Genomic DNA, 17542 nt, shown 5'->3' with positions numbered 1-17542 from the left:
CATACGTTTCTTCTCTACATCTGTGTCTCAATTTCTGCCCTGCAAACAGGTTCATCTGTACCATTTTTCTAGGTTCCACATGTATACATTAATATATGATATTTGTTTTTCTCTTTCTGACTTACTTCACTCTATATGACAGTCTCTAGATCCATCCACATCTCTACAAATGACCCAATTTCATTCTTTTTTATGTCTGAGTAATATTCCACTGTATATATGTACCACATCTTCTTTATCCATTCGTCTGTTGATGGACATTTAGGTTGCTTCCATGACCTGGCTATTGTAAATAATGCTGCAATGAACATTGGGGTGCATGTGTCTTTTTGAATTATGGTTTTCTCAGGGTATATGCCCAGAACTGGGATTGCTGGGTCATATGGTAGTTCTATTTTTAGTTTTTTAAGGAACCTCCATACTGTTCTCCACAGTGGCTGTATCAATTTACATTCCCACCAACAGTGCAAGAGGGTTCCCTTTTCTCCAGACTCTCTCCAGCATTTGCTGTTTGTAGATTTTCTGATGATGCCATTCTAACTGGTGTGAGGTGATACCTCATTGTAGTTTTGATTTGCATTTCTCTAATAATTAGTGATGTTGAGCAGCTTTTCATGTGCTTCTTGGTCATCTGTATGTCTTCTTTAGAGAAATGTCTATTTAGGTCTTCTGCCCATTTTTGGATTGGGTTGTTTGTTTTTTTGATATTGAGCTGCATGAGCTGTTTATATATTTTGGAGATTAATCCTGTGTCCGTTGATTCATTTGCAAATATTTTCTCCCATTCTGAGGGGTGTCTTTTCGTCTTGTTTATGGTTTCCTTTGCTGTGCAAAAGCTTTTAAGTTTCATTAGTCCCATTTGTTTGTTTTTATTTCCATTCCTCTAGGAGGTGGATCAAAAAAGATCTTGCTGTGACGTATGTCATAGAGTGTTCTTCCTATGTTTTCCTCTAAGAGTTTTACAGTGTCCAGTCTTAGATTTAGGTCTCTAATCCATTTTGAGTTTATTTTTGTGTATGGTGTTCAGGAGTGTTCTAATTTCATTCTTTTACATGTAGCTCTCCAGTTTTCCCAGCACCACTTATTGAAGAGACTGTCTTTTCTCCATTGTATATCCTTGCCTCCTTTTTCATAGATTAGTTGACCATAGGTGTGTGGGTTTATCTCTGGGCTTTCTATCTTGTTCCATTGATCTATATTTCTGTTTTTGTGCCAGTACCATATTGTCTTGATTACTGTAGCTTTGTAGTATAGTCTGAAGTCAGGGAGTCTGATTCCTCCAGCTCCGTTTTTTTCCCTCAAGACTGCTTTGGCTATTCGGGGTCTTTTGTGTCTCCATACAAATTTTAAGATTTTTTGTTCTAGTTCTGTAAAAACTGCCATTGGTAATCTGATAGGGATTGCATTGACTCTGTAGATTACTTTAGGTAGTAGAGTCATTTTCACAGTATTGATTCTTCCAATCCAAGAACATGGTATATCTCTCCATCTGTTTGTATCCTCTTTAATTTCTTTCATCAGTGTCTTATAGTTTTCTGCGTACAGGTTTTTTGGCTCCCTAGGTAGGTTTATTCCTAGGTATTTTATTCTTTTTGTTGCAATGGTAAATGGGAGTGTTTCCTTAATTTCTCTTTCAGATTTTTCATCATTAGTATATAGGAATGCAAGAGATTTCTGTGCATTAATTTTGTATCCTGCAACTTTACCAAATTCCTTGATTAGCTCTAGTGGTTTTCAGGTGGCATCTTTAGGATTCTCTATGTATACTATCATGTCATCTGCAAACAGTGACAGTTTTATTTCTTCTTTTCCAGTTTGTATTCCTTTTATTTCTTTTTCTTCTCTGATTGCCGTGGCTAAGACTTCCAAAACTATGTTGAATAATAGTGGTGAGAGTGGACATCCTTGTCTTCTTCCTGATCTTAGAGGAAATGCTTTCAGTTTTTCACCATTGAGAATGATGTTTGCTGTGGGTTTGTCATATATGGCCTTTATTATGTTGAGGTAGGTTCCCTCTATGCCCACTTTCTGGAGAGTTTTTATCATAAGTGGGTGTTGAATTTTGTCAAAAGCTTTTTCTGCATCTATTGAGATGTTCCTATGGTTTTTACCCTTCAGTTTGTTAATATAGTGTATCCCATTGATTGATTTGCATATATTGAAGAATCCTTGCATCCTTGGGATAAATCCCACTTGATCATGGTGTATGATCCTTTTAATGTGTTGTTGGATTCTGTTTGCTAGTATTCTGTTGAGGATTTTTGCATTTATATTCATCAGTGATATTGGTCTGTAATTTTCTTTTTTTGTAGTATCTTTGTCTGGTTTAGGTATCAGGGTGATGTTGGCCTCATAGAATGAGTTTGGGAGTGTTCCTTCCTCTGAAATTTTTTGGAAGAGTTTGACAAGGATGGGTGTTAGCTCTTCTCTAAATGTTTGATAGAATTCACCTGTGAAGCCATCTGGTCCTGGACTTTTGTTTGTTGGAAGATTTTTAATCACAGTTTCAATTTCATTACTTGTGATTGGTCTGTTCATATTTTCTATTTCTTCCTGGTTCAGTCTTGGAAGGTTATACCATTCTAAGAATTTTTCCATTTCTTCCAGGTTGTCCATTTTATTGGCATAGAGTTGCTTGTAGTAGTCTCTTAGGATGCTTTGTATTTCTGCGGTGTCTGTTGTAACTTCTCGTTTTTCATTTCTAATTTTATTGATTTGAGTCCTCTCTCTGTTTTTCTTGGTGAGTCTGGCTAAGGGTTTATCAATTTTGTTTATCTTCTCAAAGAACCAGCTTTTAGTTTTATTGATCTTTGCTATTGTTTTCTTTGTTTCTATTTCATTTATTTCTGCTCTGATTTTTATGATTTCTTTCCTTCTGCTAACTTTGGGTTTTGTTTGTTCTTCTTTCTCTAGTTCCTCTAGGTGTAAGGTTAGATTGTTTATTTGAGATTTTTCTTGTTTCTTGAGGTAGGCTTGTATAGCTATAAACTTCCCTCTTAGAACTGCTTTTGCTGCCTCCCATAGGTTTTGGATCGTCGTGTTTTCATTGTCCTTTGTCTCTAGGTATTTTTTGATTGCCTCTTTGATTTCTTCAGTGATCTCTTGGCTATTTAGTAACGTATTATTTAGCCTCCATATATCTGTGTTTTTTACGTTTTTTCCCCTGTAATTCATTTCTACTCTCATAGCATTGTGGTCAGAAAAGATGCTTGATATGATTTCAATTTTCTTAAATTTACTGAGGCTTGTTTGGTGATCCAGGATGTGATCTATCCTGGAGAATGTTCCATGCACACTTGAGAAGAAAGTGTAATCTGCTGTTTTTGGATGGAATGTCCTATAAATATCGATTAAATCTATCTGGTCTATTGTGTCATTTAAAGCTTCTGTTTCCTTATTAATTTTCTGTTTGGATGATCTGTCCATTGGTGTAAGTGAGGTGTTAAAGTCCCCCACTATTATTGTGTTACTGTTGATTTCCTCTTTTATAGCTGTTAGCAGTTGCCTTATGTATTGATGTGCTCCTATATTGGGTGCATATATAATTATAATTGTTATATCTTCTTCTTGGATTGATCCCTTGATCGTTATGTAGTGTCCTTCCTTGTCTCTTGTAACATTCTTTATTTTAAAGTCTATTTCATCTGATATGAGTGTTGCTACTCCAGCTTTCTTTTGATTTCCATTTGCATGGAATATCTTTTTCCATCCCCTCACTTTCAGTCTGTATGTGTCCCTAGGTCTGAAGTGGGTCTCTTGTAGACAGCATATATATGGGTCTTGTTTTTGTATCCATTCAGTGAGCCTGTGTCTTTTGGTTGGAGCATTTAATCCATTCACGTTTAAGGTAATTATCGATATGTACGTCCCTATGACCATTTTCTTAATTGTTTTGGGTTTGTTCTTGTAGGTCCTTTTCTTCTCTTGTGTTTCCCATTTAGAGAAGTTCCTTTAGCATTTGTTGTAAAGCTGGTTTGGTGATGCTGAATTCTCTTAGCTTTTGCTTGTCCATAAAGCTTTTGATTTATCCATCAAATCTGAATGAGATCCTTGCCAGGTAGAGTAATCTTGGTTGTAGGTTCTTCCCTTTCATCACTTTAAATGTATCATGCCACTCCCTTCTGGTGTGTAGAGTTTCTGCTGAGAAATCATCTGTTAACCTATTGGAGTTCCCTTGTATGTTGTTTGTCGTTTTTCCCTTGCTGCTTTCAATAATTTTTCTTTGTCTTTAATTTTTGTCAATTTGATTACTATGTGTCTTGGTGTGTTTCTCCTTGGGTTTATCCTGTATGGGACTATCTGCACTTCCTGGACTTGGGTGGCTATTTCCTTTCCCATGTTAGGGAAGTTTTCGACTATAATCTCTTCAGATATTTTCTTGGGTCCTTTCTCTCTCTCTTCTCCTCCTAGGACCCCTATAACGCAAATGGTGTTGTGTTTAATGTTGTCCCAGAGGTCTCTTAGGCTGTCTTCATTTCTTTTCATTCTTTTTTCTTTATTCTGTTCCGCAGCAGTGAATTCCACCATTCTGTCTTCCAGGTCACTTATCCCTTCTTCTGCCTCAGTTATTCTGCTATTGATTTCTTCTAGTGTAGTTTTCATTTCAGTTATTGTATAGTTCATCTCTGTTTGTTTGTTCTTTAATTCTTCTAGGTCTTTGTTAAACATTTCTTGCATCTTCTCGAGCTTTGCTTCCGTTCTTTTTCCGAGGTCCTGGATCATCTTCACTATCATTATTCTGAATTCTTTTTCTGGAAGGTTGCCTATCTCCACTTCATTTATTTGTTTTTCTGGGGTTTTATCTTGTTCCTTCATCTGGTACATAGCCCTCTGCCTTTTCATCTTGTCTATCTTTCTTTGAATGTGGTTCTTCCTCATTCTTGAGTAGATGTCAAGCTTCCATCATCAGCTCCTCTTCCACGTCAGACAGCGGAGTTTTCTTGTCCCTACATGGTCAAGCCAGGGCTGTCATGGCACAATGAAAATGAGCAAAAAGGCAGTAACATATACTAAAATATGGTAAATCATCTCAGGTTTCAGTATAATGTCACCCTTTCCTTATTTTGCTTTTAGTGCACACAGAGGAGAGTGTCCTAGGAATCATAAACTTTCTGAGCTCACTGGGAAGGATGTGGGTCTCATTTTACCATTGTTTTATTGTTTGTGGGCATGTCTCATACTTCTGTTGCATGGTTTTGTTGCTAAGCAAGCCTGCTTGGTTTTGTGGCTAAGTAAACCTTCTTTCTTGAGTGATCATTAACTTACAGGCATCTCCCATACTTTTTTCTATTTACAGTCCAGTAGTGGGATTAACTATTTAATCACATACTTTGTCCCTTTGCTCTGTCCCTATCAGCCGGGCTCTGCCTGGACGCATTCTGCCTGGCTGCAGCCTGGAAACTCCTCCTGGTGTAGCCTCAGCAGCCATAGTCTGACCATGTGGGTTTCCCATCTCTCAGGAATCACCGTCTGGGGCTTCCTGAGACCCAATGTCTTTAAAACCATGTTTCATACATTTTATCCAGTTTTTCAGTCATTGTATGTGGGAAGTTTAATCTGGTCCCTGTTCCTCCATCATGAGCATAACCAGAAACTCCTGGACATTGATGTAAATACAGCATACCAATGCTGTCAGTCAGTTCCTGACTTCCCCAAGCCCGAGAAATGCAGGACGGCAATCCTGGAGTCTTGTGGGCCTGGGGATTTAACACTGCTTCACTCAGAGGCTCAGGGAAACCCACTCTGCGATTCATTTTGAAAAGTATACAACAGAAACGGGGGCGGGCATGCGGTGGTGGCACAGAACCCCATCAAAGACAACACTGGGGGCAGAACACTGGCTTGGCTTTGCCTAACCTATTTTTTAGTTTTCTGCTAATGGCAGTGATGCCAGGGTCATCTTGGGATCACACAGAGAGCTTCAGGATAGACATTCCTGGGAGAAATTCTGTTACCAGAGGAATGAGAACACCGGGTGTAACAAACATCTCTTGATGGGTTGATTAAGACCTGATGTCTTCTGGTCTTCTGTAGCTTTGACGCCTCCGAACCATCTTCTCTATGGCTGTGAGAGTAGGAGCTCTTTGCTCACTCCCTGTTCTAAAATATTTTGTGGCTCTTGTCCCAAAACATAAATCTGATCTTATTTTTGGCCTTTAATAGCTTTCTCAATCTACCTTTCCATCATCAACTCCTAATGCTTTCCTCATATCTCTTGCAACTTCTTTATTCTTGGCCTCTGGGAAAACATTGGTAATTTTCTCATTTATCTTCCTTGCCAGTTAGAATGGCTGCATAGAATGCTGTACTGTTACCACACACTGATTTCCAGTGTTCCTCCAGCTTTGCACGTACTTGAGAACTGAGGGTAAACACCCACCCTGGGGAGAGCACAGACCTACATCCAGTTCTAAGTAATGAACATACTGCTGGGTTGAGTGAGGGTGCAGTCACTGGCTGGGAGCTCAGGATGAGATGGGGAGTTATCCCTGTGGCTGGTCCCCAGTACATCCTGCCCATGGCTCACTGACGGCCAGCAACCCTGCGTGTGAGAACCAGCTTTCCTTTGAGAGAGGGAGCTTTGAGCCTTAGGTCACACATGGGGGTCATTGGCCAACCCAGTGTCATTCTAGAGGAGGTTTTCAGGGAGAAGGAGATAATGGTCTGTACACCGAGTGGGTAAATTAGTGGGGTGGAGGCACCCCAGAACAGGGATGGTAGAATGTGTGCTTGGGGACAAACACCCAGATAGGACATGCTCCCAAAGCCTGGCCCGGCTAGGAAGCCAAATGCAGCTGGAATCAGAGCACAAAAATGTTCAATGTGATGTTTGCTTAGAGCGGACCAGAGGCCAGGGTAGCCCACGTCCTGGCTGAGCTGAGTCTTTAGTAATAGTAATAGCAATTTTGACAACAGTCATAATAATTTCAGCCGAACTTCACTTCCCTACTTAGGAAGTATTTTCTTAGACACTATTTCATTTCATTTCATCTTCTGAGGGTTACCCAACCTTCATTTTCTTTTTATTCTAAATTAGATTTATTATATGCATACTTTCCAAATAAGCATTAAAGTACATCATTTATTTTTCGTAATGCTTAATTTTTATTTCTTTTCTTTATTCCCCTTTCACTATCTTCCTTACACCCCCAATATCCACTGCCCACCACCCCCCAAACTTCAGTGCTAGGAAATCCATGCTATCTAGTCTTCTGAATTCAGGTACCTATTATATATAGATATAGATATAGATATAGATATAGATATAGATATAGATATAGATATAGATATAGATATAGATATAGATATAGATATATCTCCCCACACATGCATGCATGCACACACATCACATGACTGTCACATGCACAAATGAGCAGTGCATGTATATGTAAATACACATATGCATATAGACCCCCATACATAACGGGCAGCCTTTATATTGTGTCACTGTTTTGCAGCAATGAATTTTATCAAACATGCCTTTCAGCGTCTTGCTTTTCAAGCTCGGTAATGCCTTGTCAATCGCCTGGCAGGGCTCCGGTTTACTCTCCTGAATGACTGCTTAATGCTCCACGTTGTGAATTTCCACAAAGCTATTTACTTTCAAGTTTCCGTTTCGACCCTTCCATGTGAACATGAATGCCGTTGAATGTGAACTTTGTAGCAGCTGCACGTGCTTTTCTATTAAAAAGAAAGATAATCGCACTTAGGTTTTGTTTTTCTTCTTAAAGATAAAACTTCAGAGAGCCCTGGTGTAAAAATACAAAATTCATAAACTTCATGATGAGTTCAGAAATCAAGTGGAGTTTGCAAAGCAGCAGCTCAGTGAATTGGAGGAAGTTCCAAATCCCTTTGAAATGCAAGTTTTAAGAATTCAGACCGTGCAGGGTCTAGGAAAGTTAGTGCTGCTGCTATTTTTTTTTTTTTTTTTTTTGGTCTCTCTCTGTTTCTGAACTTCAAACCATTTTAAGAAGCTGTAAATTATCTATCCCCTTAGTAATATCTACTTAGCTCCTGCTATGTCAGTAGCTGTGCTGTGGACTGGCGGGAGAGAGACAGTCTCAGGCCCAGCACAGATGTGCCTTGTGCTTCAGTCCCTGGTCAAGGGATGCAGGACATGCATCCTTGCTGAGGTCTGAAGGGTCCTGATGGGGAGTCGGGCACAGAGGGGAGGAGAAGAGGCCAGGGGTTTGGTGGGTTAATCACCACCAAGCATCTGCAGCTTCCCTGGGTCCTGGGGAGTCAACCTTCCAAGAACAGATGACAACCCCGCCCTCAAGGAGCATGCTGTCTCCTGAGAAACAGACTCTCTCTGGGTCCGTGGGTGCTGTTCCAGAAGCACTCGTGGGCAATGGCACAAATCTCCATTGGGTGGGGATGACATTCATGCTTCGGTGGACACCACGGGGTCAGAAAGAGGGGGAAACAGACCACTCACTGCAAGCCAAGGAGTCTCACCCTTTGTTATCTCACTCAGATGCTTCCCAGGGCACGGAGGGTAAAGCCCAGAGTACCCGTGGAGGTGGAAGAGAAGGCAGAGGACGGTGCACCCACCTCCCTGGCCACCGCTCTCACCTGTTCCCTGACCTCAGTCTCTCAGCCTCCTCTCTGTTGCTCTATACCACCAGCTCTTCCTGTCCGCCGTTCCTCATTGTATGTTTCTGGCCTTTTATGTTTGCAGCCATGTGATAGGAACACGGGGACTCTACTCGCCCTGGTCCCCCACCCCACCACATGCACAATTTTGGAGGCATGGTGTCTACAAAAGCAAAATGCTGAACTGACAGTTTGGCTTCACAGTTGAATTGCATGATCAGGAACATCAGGACGAGAGACAAGTGACTCTGACGCCACATCAGTAAGAAATGAGATGGAAATCCAGGAGGGCAGGTGGGAAATTCCTCCATGCCGTTCTCCACTTCCAGAGAAGCACTGAGGAAAGCTGAAGTCGTGGGGTTCTCCTCTGGACACAGCTGAACAGCCGTGGGGCAAGTTAACCCTCACCCAGAGGGTCAGCGAGGGGCCTGAGCCCGTCACTCCCCAGGACTCCCAGGACCCAAGGTGGGCTCTGGAGGCCAAGTTGTTTGTCATCCATCTCTTAATGTAGTAGCAAGATGCTGAGTAAATGAAGGTCACACAGGTGAGGGGCTCTGTCTGTGGTCTTTTCCCATCGCCAAGGTTGAACCTCATGGACTTGCAATAGTCAAGCTAGGAGTTGCCAGTGTCATAGGGCTCAACAAAATATTCCTTTATCCATGATTAATTTTCCCCAGAAATTCTGCTGTGATGCTCCAAGAATAACATGCAAGCCTGATGCCACGGTGATAGTTGACCCCCTCAAACCTGCTTGCTTCCCAAAGCACCCTGAAAATCAGGTAGACAAACCCCAGAAGGGAATGTAGGATAAGGACCCCCTCCCCAACCAAGGTGGTATCCAAATGTGGAGGATCCTTAGCTGGTCGCTCTGCACAGAGCATAGGATCATGTCGTGGTCGGCTATATTTAAGCCCAAAATAAGGCATCGGAGGGGGAGGAGTTGCTTAGCTGTAAGAACGGGGTGGTGGTTTGGGTGCAGACACTTAGATTTGGGTGAACTAGAGATTGCCAACGCCCCACAGTGATTCTTTCACCCAGCAGTCGCAGGACCTCAGCACAGCCCCTGATGGACACCAGCCCTGCTCCTCAAGGCAATGGTCTATGAGCGGCATGGCAGGGGTCACCCGTTATGCCCAGTGCAATCACCACTTCACCCAGGCCCACCCAGTTGATCGACCACTATCTCCCGTCCACCCTGACCTCCTCAAGAGTCTGCTGGTCATCCCCACTCTCCCTCTCCCCGGACACCTCCAACTCCGGTGTGGTGTCCTGTCCCAAGACCAACACAGCAGCCTTCTAAGCACCGTCCTGCCTCTGCAGCTGGACCTCCTCACCACCAGCTTTCCCCAGGCCCCTGCAGGGGCATCTGGTCACAGTGCCCCAGGCAGAATTGCGGAGCGGCCAGGACTCTGGGTCCTGGGTTGCATCTGGACTCCACGCCCACCGGCTCTGTGATGTCAAGTGCATCATCTGACCCTTTGTGTCCCATCTCCTCACCTGTGGAATAACAGCATTTACCTCCTGGGGTTGCACTGGGACTCAAGCTGATTAAAATGTCAAATGCTGTACAGGGCGTGGTGAACATCCCAGAAACGTCCACTCCTGGCATTTACGTGCATTCACTGAAGCCCTGGTCGCAGGCACTTTGTGGGGGTCAAACAGCAGCTCTGCTGCCGGGAACCCCTGGGCTCCCAGGATGAAGGGAGAGCTCCTGTAGAGTTCCAGGGATCTGGGCCCAGCTCCCCCATGTTCCAGCCACACAGAACTTCTGCTCTTCCCAGAGGAATCTCATCCCCCTTCCAGGACAGCCTGTTGACCTCAAGTGGGATTTCATCTTGACCTCCATCTGGGAGGAGAGGCCGACAGAGGTATCAAGAGAATAAATGGCATCAAAGATTCAGGGACTAGTGATTTGCAGAAGGAGTCTCCTTCAGGTCCTTCTATGGCTGCCCAGCCCCAAGGATTTTACCCGTGGGTAGGAGTTTTCATCTGGCCAGCAACACCACGTCCCTCGAAGAACCCACAGTCGGCTGTTTCTGTCCACAATTGCGCAACTACCCTCCTCTGCTCCTTTTCTGTTTTCAAGCATGAGGTGTATGTTACCTCTGTGTCCTGGCAGATGGGAGCAGACGAGATTATCAAACAGAATAGGGAACCCTGGGCACCAGAAACGAGTAATAGGGGATTGAGGGCCTGATTAGAGGCGCTGATCCCAGAAACGGTGCGGTGCTTTCAGCTCCAAGTGGTGGCAGGAAGGTAATCCCAGGGCTGGGCACAAGGGCGTGAATGTATGCTCCGGATGTGAGAGCATCTTCGTGAAGACGTTGCTTAGCAACAGTGATGCTAGCTCGCCTGTTGACCCCATCCCGAGTCTCCAACCTGAACCTCCTCCACGGCATACTCACCCCTGGTCTGCTCTCTTTCCCCTGGGAGGCAGACCCCTCGAGGCGCCCAATGAACCTTTTGGGTGGTTCTGGGATGCAGCCTCCCCACCAGAGCACCGTTTCTTGGGAGGGGTTTCCTAAGGCTCTTAGAGAGGAAGGAACACGGGCCAGGAGCCCACAGAGCCACTTCCAAGTCCCAGCTGCTGTTAACCCACTGGGAGGATGGGAAAGTAGTGGATGGGTGCCTGCAACATGCAGATGGCAGCCCTCGGCCTGGCTGCCGGACTGAGCTCTGTTTCAGCCTAGTGGGCGGGGGTTCTCCTGCTCCCAGAACGCTTGAGACCAAATGAGTTTCAGAACTCAGCATCCTTCAATATCTAAAACATACATGATGCACATAAAACATTTTATGTAACAGCCCCGGTGGTACAGACACCTATAATCAAACACAGACATATGAATAGTCATGCCAATTGGGTCAGTCAAAGGCCATAAAGAACCTCAAGTAGCTCAGGTCAGATTTGTCCCCAGAGGACTGCAGGTCGGTTGGATTTTGTCGTTACATAAGATCCATGAGTACTTCAGGCATCCAGACCCGTGAGGATGCTGGCCCTGCAGTGAGAGATTCTGAGCCTAGACCACCTGTCGAGTGACCCCAGGGAAACTATGGCTTATGGGGGCAGAGCTGGCATCGCAGCTCACTTGTGTCTTACTTCAGTCTGTGTGGGGCTCTGCCAGCCAGGCACACAGTCCCTGAAAACCCAGCATGAATAGTGACGTCCAGCACACAGGTGAGCTGGCCTTGCGGGGAGGCTGGATGCACAGGTCACTTCCTTGTCGGCTGTTCTGTTTCCTCCCCCAACAGGGAGAGTGTGTCACCTCTCCTCAAGTCTAAGACATGTACTTCTGAAGTTAGACATCTTGTAATGCGTGTGTACATTTAATTGGAGAGGATTTTATTTCCCACTGCCCAAAGAGCTCTTACTAAGACTCTGACATCTTACTCTCTGGTACCATAGAACAGTAGCTGGTGTCAGAATATGGAGGTCGCCTCTGGGCCCAGCTGCCAGGAGATTGGACGGGTAGATTCTATGTAAAGCATCCAAGACAATTTTGGGGGGGGGGCAAGGGGAGACATTAATAGTGCTCAGGAAGTGACACGTTCCATGAGTAGAATCTGACCTCAAAGAACTCAGGCTCCAGAAGGAAGGAAGTCAAGGTACAAATAGCTCTAATAGGAGGTGGAAGGAGGTCGGTGCTGGGCTAGTAGGACGGCCGAGGTGCTGGGGGAACATATGGGCTGCCGAGAGGAGGAGCTGATTACCAAGGATGGCATTTGGGGGTCCTCTGAATCTGAGAGCCTCTGTGAGTGGAGATCAGGCCCTGCGTGGAGGGAGATGGGGTGGGATGGTCAGCCCTGGGGTCCAGCCTTTCTGAGATGCTGCCTAGATGTGTTCTGTGCACACTGGGTGGGTGCTTCAGGTGGTCCTTCAGGTCTGAGCTGCACTGGACTCACTGAGAGCTCAGTTCTCTGCACCCTCTGGAAACCCATCTTTTTCAGAAAACTTCATATGTTGACACCAGTGACCTTTGGGACTGATGCTCACAGGGGCACCTGGCTTGCCTGGGAGAACAGGTTCTGGATCGGAAGGCAGAGGCCCTGTTCCCGCCCATCCCAGGCCCGGGCTCACCTGCTGTGCAGCTTCCCCCGCCCCCCACCCTGCTCCCAGGTGCAGCCTCATCACCTTTACTGAAGAAACCCCGATTACCCGAAACTCTCCAGGTCACAACGAGAACTCCAGGAGCAAAGGAGCGTCAAAGTGCCCTTGAAGGGAAAACACCTGTGAGAAGCATCACTCCTTGTCTAGTCCCTTATAAACACCTGCACAGGTGCTTTTGTGCTCCAGGCTGGGCACCATGATTCCCCAGGCCAGGAACCAGGATGTCCCCATGGAGACACCCCTGCTGCAGGGCCAGCAATACTGAGCTTGTCCCTGCACAGGCAGGGCTTGATTTCCTCTGGACCTGAAACTGGCTTTTATTTTGTGGAAAGAGCACCCAGGTGGGGTCGGAAAGCCTGTCATCTGGCACCTGGTGTGTGTGGGAGGTGATGGCTCTCCGCCTTGTGCCATGCACACGATGGCACCTGAAAGAAAGGACGCTCAACAATGGGTGACAATCTTTACTTGATTTTGTGTCTGCAAATTTCAGTGTCTGCCTGGAGATATTATTCTGTCTGATTTATGGACACTTTGCCGTCTGCCCACAATAATTGTTTTCCCTTTATAGGTGGCTTATTTGGGTTTATTGGCAGATTTGAATTCCAGTGGACATTTAGAGAACCATACAATAAAGCACTTAACTAAACGTTGTCACAGGAAACTGTGCTGAGGCCAGCCTCTGATGTAGGACTGCAGGCTCAGCCGTAGGAGACCGCCTCAGAGGATTCCAGCCAGGAGGACTGGGATGCAGTGCAGCCAGAGCTGCCCAGGTTCCCTGTGCTGTTGGTACCAGGATCTGAGCTCAGAGAGTAGCAGAGACTGGGAAAGGATGGGGGTGAGGTGGGGCAGGGCAGGGAGCAGAAAGAAGATTCCATGTCACGGCAGGAAGGGCAAGAAAGATGACGGTGATGCTGCTGCTGTTGCTGATGATGATGGTGACGATGATGATGGTGATGATGATGATGATGGTGACGATGGTGGTGATGGCGATAATGGTGATGATGATGGTGATGATGGAGACGATGATGATGGTGATGATGATGATGATGGTGACGATGGTGGTGATGGCGATAATGGTGATGATGATGGTGATGATGGAGACGATGATGATGGTGATGATGATGATGATGGTGACGATGGTGGTGATGGTGATAATGGTGATGATGATGGTGATGATGGTGACGATGATGATGGTGATGATGATGATGATGGTGACGATGGTGGTGATGGCGATAATGGTGATGATGATGGTGATGATGGAGACGATGATGATGGTGATGATGATGATGATGGTGACGATGGTGGTGATGGTGATAATGGTGATGATGATGGTGATGATGGTGACGATGATGATGGTGATGATGATGATGATGATGGTGATGATGGAGACGATGATGATGGTGATGATGATGATGATGGTGACGATGGTGGTGATGGTGATAATGGTGATGATGATGGTGATGATGATGATGATGGTGACGATGGTGGTGATGGCGATAATGGTGATGATGATGGTGATGATGGAGACGATGATGATGGTGATGATGATGATGATGGTGACGATGGTGGTGATGGTGATAATGGTGATGATGATGGTGATGATGATGATGATGGTGACGATGGTGGTGATGGCGATAATGGTGATGATGATGGTGATGATGGAGACGATGATGATGGTGATGATGATGATGATGGTGACGATGGTGGTGATGGTGATAATGGTGATGATGATGGTGATGATGGTGACGATGATGATGGTGATGATGATGATGATGGTGACGATGGTGGTGATGGCGATAATGGTGATGATGATGGTGATGATGATGATGATGGTGACGATGGTGGTGATGGTGATAATGGTGATGATGATGGTGATGATGGAGACGATGATGATGGTGATGATGATGATAATGGTGACGATGGTGGTGATGGTGATAATGGTGATGATGATGGTGATGATGATGATGACGGTGATGATGGTGGTGATGGTGATAATGGTGATGATGATGGTGATGATGATGATGATGGTGACGATGGTGGTGATGGTGATAATGGTGATGATGATGGTGATGATGGTGACGATGATGATGGTGATGATGATGATGATGGTGACGATGGTGGTGATGGTGATAATGGTGATGATGATGGTGATGATGGAGACGATGATGATGGTGATGATGATGATGATGGTGACGATGGTGGTGATGGTGATAATGGTGATGATGATGGTGATGATGGAGACGATGATGATGGTGATGATGATGATGATGGTGACGATGGTGGTGATGGTGATAATGGTGATGATGGTGGTGATGATGATGATGATGGTGATGATGGTGGTGATGGTGATAATGGTGATGATGATGGTGATGATGATGATGATGGTGACGATGGTGGTGATGGTGATAATGCTGATGATGATGGTGATGATGGTGACGATGATGATGGTGATGATGATGATGATGGTGATGATGGTGGTGATGGTGATAATGGTGATGATGATGGTGATGATGATGATGATGGTGATGATGGTGGTGATGGTGATAATGGTGATGATGATGGTGATGATGGTGACGATGGTGATGATGGTGATAATGGTGATGATGATGGTGATGATGGTGACGATGATGATGGTGATGATGATGACGATGGTGGTGATGGTGGTGATGGTGATAATGGTGATGATGATGGTGATGATGGTGATGATGATGATGATGGTGACGATGGTGGTGATGGTGATAATGGTGATGATGATGGTGATGATGGTGACGATGATGATGGTGATGATGATGATGATGGTGACGATGGTGGTGATGGTGATAATGGTGATGATGATGGTGATGATGGTGACGATGATGATGGTGATGATGATGATGATGGTGACGATGGTGGTGATGGTGATAATGGTGATGATGATGGTGATGATGATGATGATGGTGACGATGGTGGTGATGGCGATAATGGTGATGATGATGGTGATGATGGAGACGATGATGATGGTGATGATGATGATGATGGTGACGATGGTGGTGATGGTGATAATGGTGATGATGATGGTGATGATGATGATGATGGTGATGATGGTGGTGATGGTGATAATGGTGATGATGATGGTGATGATGATGATGATGGTGACGATGGTGGTGATGGTGATAATGGTGATGATGATGGTGATGATGGTGACGATGATGATGGTGATGATGATGATGATGGTGACGATGGTGGTGATGGTGATAATGGTGATGATGATGGTGATGATGGAGACGATGATGATGGTGATGATGATGATGATGGTGACGATGGTGGTGATGGTGATAATGGTGATGATGATGGTGATGATGATGATGATGGTGACGATGGTGGTGATGGTGATAATGGTGATGATGATAGTGATGATGATGATGATGGTGATGATGGTGGTGATGGTGATAATGGTGATGATGATGGTGATGATGGAGACGATGATGATGGTGATGATGATGATGATGGTGACGATGGTGGTGATGGTGATAATGGTGATGATGATGGTGATGATGATGATGATGGTGATGATGGTGGTGATGGTGATAATGGTGATGATGATGGTGATGATGGAGACGATGATGATGGTGATGATGATGATGATGGTGACGATGGTGGTGATGGTGATAATGGTGATGATGATGGTGATGATGGTGACGATGATGATGGTGATGATGATGATGATGGTGACGATGGTGGTGATGGTGATAATGGTGATGATGATGGTGATGATGATGGTGATGGTGATGATGGTGGTGATGGTGATAATGGTGATGATGATGGTGATGATGATGATGATGGTGACGATGGTGGTGATGGTGATAATGGTGATGATGATGGTGATGATGGTGACGATGATGATGGTGATGATGATGATGATGGTGATGATGGTGGTGATGGTGATAATGGTGATGATGATGGTGATGATGATGATGATGGTGATGATGGTGGTGATGGCGATAATGGTGATGATGATGGTGATGATGATGATGATGGTGACGATGGTGGTGATGGCGATAATGGTGATGATGATGGTGATGATGGAGACGATGATGATGGTGATGATGATGATGATGGTGACGATGGTGGTGATGGTGATAATGGTGATGATGATGGTGATGATGGTGACGATGATGATGGTGATGATGATGATGATGGTGACGATGGTGGTGATGGTGATAATGGTGATGATGATGGTGATGATGATGATGATGGTGATGATGGTGGTGATGGTGATAATGGTGATGATGATGGTGATGATGATGATGATGGTGACGATGGTGGTGATGGTGATAATGGTGATGATGATGGTGATGATGATGATGATGGTGACGATGGTGGTGATGGAGATAATGGTGATGATGATGGTGATGATGGAGACGATGATGATGGTGATGATGATGATGATGGTGACGATGGTGGTGATGGTGATAATGGTGATGATGATGGTGATGATGATGATGATGGTGATGATGGTGGTGATGGTGATAATGGTGATGATGATGGTGATGATGATGATGATGGTGACGATGGTGGTGATGGTGATAATGGTGATGATGATGGTGATGATGGAGACGATGATGATGGTGATGATGATGATAATGGTGACGATGGTGGTGATGGTGATAATGGTGATGATGATGGTGATGATGATGATGACGGTGATGATGGTGGTGATGGTGATAATGGTGATGATGATGGTGATGATGATGATGATGGTGACGATGGTGGTGATGGTGATAATGGTGATGATGATGGTGATGATGGTGACGATGATGATGGTGATGATGATGATGATGGTGACGATGGTGGTGATGGTGA

The sequence above is a fragment of the Eschrichtius robustus genome, chromosome 13, assembly GCF_028021215.1.
Source record: "Eschrichtius robustus isolate mEscRob2 chromosome 13, mEscRob2.pri, whole genome shotgun sequence".
NCBI lineage: Eukaryota > Metazoa > Chordata > Mammalia > Artiodactyla > Eschrichtiidae > Eschrichtius > Eschrichtius robustus.
The sequence above is the reverse complement of the archived record's forward strand: the minus strand, read 5'-3'. Positions refer to the sequence as shown.